The following is a 9,394-nucleotide window of genomic DNA, read 5'->3' on the forward strand; positions in this document are numbered from 1 at the left end:
TTACACCCAAGGAACGGACATGCCTTCCACAACAGGTACAGGGCCAGGCACGGTGCTTCACGCCTGTAATCCCTCCACTTTGAGAGGCCGAGTTAGGTAGATCTCTTGAATCTAGGAATTTGAGACCACCCTGGACAACATGATAAAACCCTTTTCTATGAAAAATACAAAAATTAGCTGGGCATGGGTGCATATGCCTGTAGTCCCAGCTTCTTGCTGGGAGGCTGTATTAGTCTGTTTTCACACTGCTGATAAAGACATAAGTGAGAGCAGACAAGTAACAAAAGGACTTCCAGTTCTACGTGGCTGGGGAGGTCTCACAATCATGGCAAGGGGAGAGGCACACCTCACATGGCGACAGACAAGACGGAGAAGGAGCTTGTGCAGGGAAATGCCTCCTTATAAACCCATCAGCTCTCGTGAGACTTACTATCACCGGAACAGCATGAGAAAGACCTGCCCCCATGATTCAATTACCTCCCACCAGGTGCCTTCCACAACACATGGGAATTCAAGATGAGATTTGGGTTGGGACACAGCCAAACCATATCATAGGCTGAAGTGGGAGGATTGCTTGAGCCCAGGAGGCAAGGCTGCAGTAAACCAAGATCATGCCACTGCACTCCAGCTTGAGTGACAGAGTGAGACCCCTATCTCAACATGCCCCCCACCAGAAAACCAAAAACAGATACAGGTGGATGATTGGATAGATCAGGGATGAATGAACGGTTGGATGGGTGGATGGATGGATGGATGGATGGATACTGGATGGGTGGCATGTTGGATGGATGGGAGGATGGATGGATGGATAGTAGGATGGTAGATGGGTGGATAAATGATGGGATAGTAGAATGGTAGATGGTTGGATTGATGGATGATGGATGATTGGAGGTCTGGATGAGTGCATATTGGCTGGATGATAGAATGGTGGATGGATAGATGGGTGGTAGTATGGTAGATAAATGGTTAGATGGATAGTAGAATGGTGAATGGTTGAATGGATGGTAGCATGGTGGATGGTTGCATGGTTGGGTGGGTGGATGGTGAATGACTGGATGGATTGAATGGCTGGATGGATAGTGGATGGTTGGATGGTGGATTGGATGATGGATGGTTGGATGGATAGATGGTTAGTAGATGATAGGATGGACGGGCAGTTGAATGAATGGTTGGGTGGATTGATGGATGGTTGGCACACCGGCAAGGCAATGGTGGGGGCGCTGCAGCAGGGGGAAATTCGGAGGGTGGGCTGGGAGGGCTAGGTGGGGTGTCTGACGAGGCTGGGGAACCCCTGTTCTTAGGTTTAGGTGGGGTGAGTACTGTCCCTAGGAGGGTGTGGCTGAGGCTCGCCCCCAAGACACTGCCACATAATGAAGCACTTTAAAGGGAGTTCCCCAAATGAAGCCCGTAAGGGAAAGGTCTAGTCCTTCTGGGAAGCGGAGCAGACTGCGACGGCAGGGGTGGGAGGAGGCGGGGAGGAGGGGGTTTGGAGGGGGCGGCGAGGAGGGGGCGTGGGGGGAGGGGAAGGGGGGCGTGGGGGGACGAGGAGGAGGGGGCGTGGGTGGTTTCCCAAGTCATCCTCTGGCCTCTGGTAGCCGGCCAAGAGCGCTCTCTGCGGCGAGAAGCGCTTGCCCCAGAGCCCACCACCCCGCTGGGGAGGCGCCTTTCCCGCGGCGCGGGCGCCCCGGGCACCCCGGAGGAGCACCCCTCCCGCGGTCCCCCGTGCCGGCTCCGCACTCGCGCGCGCCCTCTCTCCGCCCCCTGCTTCCCGATCCCCGCGCCCTCGCCGCGCGCCTCCTGGCGGCAAACGTAGCAATGGCCCCGGCCGGGATCCGCTCTTCGGGTTGCCGGAGGGCCGTGGCTCGAGTGGGAAGGCGACCCTCGGACTCAGCGGATGCGGGGATCTCACCGTCCGTCCCGGGGCTGCTGCGCTGGGGGCCTCGGGGATGGGGGCGCAAGCTCAGAGGGCGGAGGCCTCGGGCGCCCCGGGTCCCCCCGCAAGGCGAGAAGGACCGCAAGAGATGCGAGGGTCTGCGGGGACCTGCGGGGCGAGGGGGCGGGTGGGCTCGGAGGATGCCGCGGGCTCCCAGGGAAGCGGGAAGGGCGTCGGGGAGGTGACGGCGAGGAGACCTCGGACGCTGAGTCCCGAGGGGCCGCGGACGCGGGTGGGGAGGAGTGGAGGGAGTTTTTCCCTGGGAGTGGTGGTCCGGTTTGCTTTCCGGATGGTCGCTTTGTCTCCTGAGTGGAGAATGAGGAGGTGGCAAGAGCAGGGGCGTCAGCGGGAAGCTGCCCGGGTCACGCTGGAAAACGCCAGGCCCGCCCCCACCCCACGGCCCGCGGGAAGCAGGGAAAAGGCGTTGGAGATGCCTAGGAGGCAGAGGCCTTGGTGGTCGATCCAGTGTGGAATGGGGCAGGGGCTGTGAGAGGGCGCCCAGGACTGGGATCCGTGAACAGTGATAGGATGGGGCAGGACGGTGACCCCAGCAGCAGCGCTGCGGTTGGGGTGCAGGTGGCACCCGAGCCGCAGAGAAAGGCCTGCGTGGGGCCGGCACAGGCTGGCGTGGAAGTCCTGGGTGGACGCCCGTCCAGGGGAGGGCGGTGCTTCACATGCCGCAGGCACTATCTTGTGTGGCCCCAAGTGCTGTCTGAATCCTCCTGGGTCTTGGGCCGCGGCACAAACAGCCAGGCAGCGATTTGAAGCCTCCCTGGGAGGCTGACTGGGAGCAGGGAGGCCCCATGGGGAGGTAGGGGTGTGCAGGGGGGCTTGGCGCCTGCAGATCTGGAGGGGCAGGCAAATGATAAGGCTAACCCCTCCTGTCCTGTGCCCAGGCAGCAGCTGAGAAGCCGCCAGGGGCTGGGGGAGGCCAGAGACAGGGCGGGGAGGTGGGGCTGGGCTGAGGGCAGGTGCCCCAGGGGCTGCGGGCTCTCCTTTGTCAGGTTCCTGCCGGGTGCAAGGCTGGAGAAGGCAGGTGGGGGTGGGAGGGGCCTGGCTCAGAGAGAAAGGGCTGGCCAGACAGACCAGAGTGCTCAGGGCAGGGGTTGGGGACGTGGCTGGCTCCCCAGGCCTCAATGGCAGAGGCGTGGGGATCCAGGGCTGGGAGTGAGTCTTTGGTTCATGGTATTTCAAGAAAGGGGTCCTGATCTAGACCTCAAGAGAGAGTTTTTGGATCTCACGCAAGAAAGAATTTGGGGTGAGTCCATACAGCAAAGTGAAAGGAAGTGTATTAAGAAAGTAGAGGGACAGGGGCCGCGCGCGGTGGCTCACGCCTGCAATCCCAGCACTGTGGGAGGCCGAGGCGGGTGGATCATGAGGTCAAGAGATCAAGACCATCCTGGTCAACATGGTGAAACCCCGTCTCTACTAAAATACAAAAATTAGCTGGGTGTGGTGGCACGTGCCTGTAATCCCAGCTACTCGGGAGGCTGAGGCAGGAGAATTGCTTGAACCTGGGAGGTGGAGGTTGCGGTGAGCCGAGATCGCGCCACTGCACTCCAGCCTGGGTAACAAGAACAAAACCTCGTCTCAGAAAAAAAAAAAAAAAAGAAAGTAGAGGACTGAAAGAATGGCTACTCCATAGACAGAGCAGGCCCGAGGGCTGCTGATGGACCATTTTTGTGGTTATTTTCTGATTATATGCTCAACAAGGGGTGTATTCTTTGTGCCTCCCGTTTTAGACCTTGTGGGGTAACTTCCTGACATTGCCATGGCATCTGTAAACTGTCACGGTGCTGGTGTGAGTGTGGAAGTGAGGACGACCAGAGGTCACTCTGGTCGCCATCTTGGTTCTGGTGGGTTTAGCCGGCTTCTTCAGTGCAGGCTGTTTTATCAGCAAGGTCTTTATGACCTGTGTCTTGTGCCGACCTCCTGTCTCCTCCTGTGACTTAGGCTGCCTTCACCATCTGGGAATGCAGCCCAGTAGGCTTTGGTATCATTTTACCCGGCCCCTATTGAAGATGGAATTGCATCTTTGACAATGGCTGCCTCACCCTGCAGAATCTGACCCCGACCCTGCCGGATGTCCCTGCGTGCCTCAGCTGTATGTTCTGTGTGTTTAACAAACTCCCTGGATGCATGCTAATGTTTGTTTAAAAATATTTAAAAGACCAGGTGCAGTGGCTCACACCTGTAGTCCCAGCACTTTGGGAGGCTGTGGTGAGTGGATCACTTGCAGTCAGGAGTTCAAGACCAGCCTGGCCAACATGGTGAAACCTGTCTCTACTAAAAATACAAAAATTAGCCAAGCATGATGGCACACAACTGTAATCACAGCTACTTGGGAGGCAGAGACAGGAGAATCGCTTGAACCTGGGAGACAGAGGTTGCAGTGAACCAAGATCACACCACTGCACTCCAGGCTGGCAACAGAGTGAGATTTTGTTTAAAAACAAACAAACATACTCTTTCTTTCTTTCTTTCTTTCTTTCTTTCTTTCAGTCAGGCAGAGCTGAAACTATTTCTTAACATGTTTTTATTGAGATTAACTTACACATAGTACCATGCGCCAATCTTAGGTGCACAGTTAGATAATCTTTACATGTGTGGGCATTCCTGTAAATACTGCTGTGTTCGCGGGGGCCTGCAAGCAGCTCCCCTTGTCCACAGGGCAACTAGTGCTCTTCCCGCTGCCACCACAGCCCAGCTCTGTCAGTGGAATTCAGCTAAATGGAATCATACAGCATGTTCCTTTTTGCATGCAATTCTTTTCACTCAAGAATAGCCATGAGATTCCCCACGCTGTGGTGCGACAGCTTTTTGTTTTTACTGTTCAGCAGCATTGCCTGTACGATACTCATTCTCCTACTAATGGGCCTTTGGGTGGTTTCCAACTTTTAGAATGCAAAAGCCTGCCACTGTGATTGCTCCTATACCGTCTTTGGGTAGACATCAGCATGCTCTCACTATGCTTTTTTCCTTGTTTTAAAATTGAAGCACAGTTAATATGCAATGAAAGGCACAGGCCAGGTGCAATGTCTCATACCTGTAATCCCAACAGTTTGGGAGGCCGAGATATGAAGATCACATGAAGCCAGGAGTTTAAGACCAGGCTGGGCAACATAGTGAGACCTCATTTCTTTAAGAGAAAAAAAAAATAAGAGAAAATTAGCCAGGCAAGCTGGCATGCACCTGTAGTCCCAGCCACCAGGGAGGCTGAGGTGGGAGGATCCCTTTGGCTTGGGCCTGGGAGTCCGAGTCTGCAGTGGGCTATGATCATATCATTGCACTGCACTCTAGCCTAGGTGACACAGCAAGACCCTGTCTCAAATGAAAAAAAAAAAAAAGAAAAAAGAAAGAAAATTAACAAGGATAGCCAGAATTTGAACTCAGATCTGGACCAAGCAGACCTAATAGACATCTACAGAACTCTCCACCCCAAAACCACATAATATACATATACATTCTTCTCAGCACCGCATCACACATATTCTAAAATTGACCACATAATTGGAGTAAAACACTCCTCAGCAAATGCAAAAGAACAGAAGGCATAACGAACAGTCTCTCAGACCACAGTGCAATCAAATTAGAACTCAGTATTAAGAAACTCACTCAAAACCGCACAACGGCATGGAAACTGAACAACCTGCTCCTGAATGACTACTGGATAAACAATGAAATGAAGGCAGAAATAAAGATGTTCTTCGAAACCATTGAGAACAAAGACACAACGTACCAGAATCTCTGGGACACATTTAAAGAAATGTCTAGAGGGAAATTTATAACACTAAATGCCCACCAGAGAAGTGAGGACAGATCGAAAATCAGCATTCTAACATCACAATTAAAAGAACTGGAGGAGCAAGATCAAACAAATTCAAAAGCTAGCAGAAGACAAGAAATAACTAAGATCAAAGCAGAACTGAAGGAGATAGAGACACAAAAATCCCTTCAAAAAATCAATAAATTCAGGAGCTGGTTTTTTTTAAAAGATCAACAAAATAGATAGACCACTGACCAGATTAATAAAAAAGAAAAGAGAGAAGAATCAAATAGATGCAATAAAAAATGATAAAGGGATATCACCACTGATACCACGGAAAGACAGAATACCATCAAAGATTACTACAAATACCTGTATGCAAATAAATCAGCAAATCAAGAAGAAATGGATAAATTCCTGGAAACTTACACCGTCCCAAGACTAAACCAGGAAGAAGTTGAATTCCTGAACAGACCAATAACAAGGCCTGAAGCTGAGGCAGCAATTAATAGCCTACCAACCAAAAAAAGTCCAGAACCAGATGGGTTCACAACTGAATTCTACCAGATGTACAAAGAGGAGCTGGTACCATTCCTTCTGAAACTATTCCAAAAATACGAAATGAGGGAATCCTCCCTAACTCATTTTATGAGACCAACATCATCCTGACACCAAAACCTGGCAGAGACACAACTAAAAAAGAAAATTTCAGGCCGATAACCGTGATGAACACTGATGCAAAAATTTTCAATAAAATACTGGCAAACCGAATCCAACAGCACATCAAAAAGCTTATCAGCCACAATCAAGTCGGTTTCATCCAGGGATCCAAGGCTGGTTCAACATCCTCAAATCTATAACTGTAATCCATCACATAAACAGAACCAAAGACAGAAATCACATGATTATCTCAATAGATTCAGAGAAGGCCTTCAACAAAATTCAACAGCCCTTTATGCTAAAAACTCTCAATCAACTAGGTATCGATGGATTGTATCTCAAAATAGTAAGAGCTATTTATGACAAACCCACAGCCAATATCAGACTGAATGGGCAAAAGCTGGAAGCATTCCCTTTGAAATCAGGCACGAGACAAGGATGCCCTCTCTCATCACTCCTGTTCAACATAGTATTGGAAGTTCTAGCCAGAGCAGTCAGGCAAGAAAAAGAAATACAGGGTATTCAAATAGGAGGAGAGGATGTCAAATTTTCTGTTTGCAGATGACATGATTGTATATTTAGAAAACCCCATCGTCTTAACCCAAAATCTCCTTAAGCTGATAAGCAACTTCAGCAAAGTCTCAGGATACAAAATCAATGGGCAAAAAGCATTCCTATACACCAATAATAGACAAACAGAGAGCCAAATCATGAGTGAACTGCCATTCACAATTGCTACAAAGAGAATAAAATACCTGGGAATACAACTAACAAGATCTGTGAAAGACCTCTTCAAGAAGAACTACAAACCACTGCTCAAGGAAATAAGACAGGCCACAAACAGATGAAAAAACATTCCATGCCCATGGTTAGGAAGAATCAATATCGTAAGAATGGCCATACTGCCCAAAGTAATTTATAGATTCAATGCTATCCCCATCAAGCTACCAATGACTTTCTTCACAGAACTGGAAAAAAAATGCCTTAAACTTCATATAGAACCAAAAAAAAAGCTCGCATAGTCAAGACAATCCTAAGGAACAACAACAAAAAAAAAGCTGGAGGCACCCTGCTATCTGACTTCAAACTATATTACAAGTCTACTATACTCAGAACAGCATGGTACTGGTACCAAAACAGAGATATAGACCAATGGAACAGAAAGAGGTCTCAGAAATAACACCACACAACTACAACCATCTGATCTTTGACAAACCTGACAGGAACAAGCAATGGGGAAACGATTCCCTATTTAATAAATGGTGTTGGGAAAACTGGCTAGCCATATGCAGAAAGCTGAAACTGGATCCCTTCCTTACACCTTATACAAAAATTAACTCTAGATGCATTAAAGATTTAAACATGAGGCCTAACGCCATAAAAACTCTAGAAGAAAACCTAGGCAATACCATTCAGGACATAGGCATGGGCAAGGACTTCATAACTAAAACACCAAAATCAATGACAACAAAAACCAAAATAGATAAATGGGATCTAATTAAATTTAAGAGCTTCTGCACAGCAAAAGAAACACAAATAGAGTAAACCAGCAACCAACAGAATGGGAAAAAAATTTTGCAATCTACCCATCTGACAAAAGGCTAGTATTCAGAATCTGTAGAGAACTTAAACAAATTTACAAGAAAACAAACAAACAACCCCATCAAAAAGTGGGCAAAGGATATGAACAAACACTTTTCAAAAGAAGACATTTATGCAGCCAACAAACATGTGAAAAAAAGCTCATCATCACTGGTCATAAGGGAAATGCAAATCAAAACCACATTGAGATACCACCTCATGCCAGTTAGAATGGCAATCATTAAAAAATCAGGAGATAACAGGTGCTGGAGAGGATGTGGAAAAATAGGAATGCTTTTAAACTGTTGGTGGGAGTGTAAATTAATTCAATGATTGTGGAAGACAGTGTGGCAATTCCTCAAGGATCTAGAAATAGTAATAACATTTGATCCCGCAATCCCATTACTGGATAAAGACCCAAAGGATTATAAATAATTCTGTTATAAAGACACATGAACACCTCTGTTTATTGTGGCACTGTTCACAATAGCAAAGACTTGAAACCAACCCAAATGCCCATCAGTGATAGACTGGATAAATAAAATGTGGCACATATGCACCATGGAATACTAAGCAGCCATGAAAAAGGATGAGTTCATGTCCTCTGCAGGGACATGGATGAAACTAGAAACCATCATTCTAAGCAAACTGACACAAGAACAGAAAACCAAACACCGCATGTTCTCACTCATAAGTGGGTGTTGAACAATGAGAATACATGGACACAGGGAGAGGAGCATCACATACTGGGGCCTGGGGGGTGGGGGGCTAGAGGACAAATAACAGGGGGTGGGGGGATTGGGGAGGGATAGCATTAGGAGAAATACCTAATATAGATGACGGGGTGATGGATGCAGCAAACCACCACCATGGCACATGTATACCTATGTAACAAACCTGCACAATCTGCACATGTACCCCAGAACTTAAAGTATAATAAAAAAATTTTAAAAAGAAACTGGCAAGAAAAAAAACAAAGAAAGAAAAAAAGAAAGAAAGAAAGAGAAAGAGAGAAAGAAAGAAAGAAAGAAAGAAAGAAAGAAAGAAAAAGAAAGAAAGAAAGAGAGAAAGAAAGAAAGAGAGAAAGAAAGGGAAAGAAAGAAAGAAAGGGAAAGAAAGAAAGAAAGAAAAATAGAAAAGAAAGGCACAGGTCGGGTGCAGTGGCTCATGCCTGTAATTCCAGCACTTTGAGAGGCCGACGTGGGTGGATCACCTGAGGTCAGGAGTTCAAGACCAGCCTGACCAACATGGAGAAATCCCGTCTCTACTACAGATACAAAAAATTAGCTGGGTGTGATGGTGTGCACCTGTAATCCCAGCTACTTGGGAGGCTGAGGCAAGGAAATTGCTTGAACCTGGGAGGTTCAGGTTGCAGTGAGCTGAGATCACACCATTGCACTCCAGCCTGGGTAAGGAGAGCAAAACTCTGTCTCAAAAAAAAAAAAAAAAAAAAA

The sequence above is a fragment of the Cebus imitator genome, unplaced genomic scaffold, assembly GCF_001604975.1.
Source record: "Cebus imitator isolate Cc_AM_T3 unplaced genomic scaffold, Cebus_imitator-1.0 Scaffold338, whole genome shotgun sequence".
NCBI lineage: Eukaryota > Metazoa > Chordata > Mammalia > Primates > Cebidae > Cebus > Cebus imitator.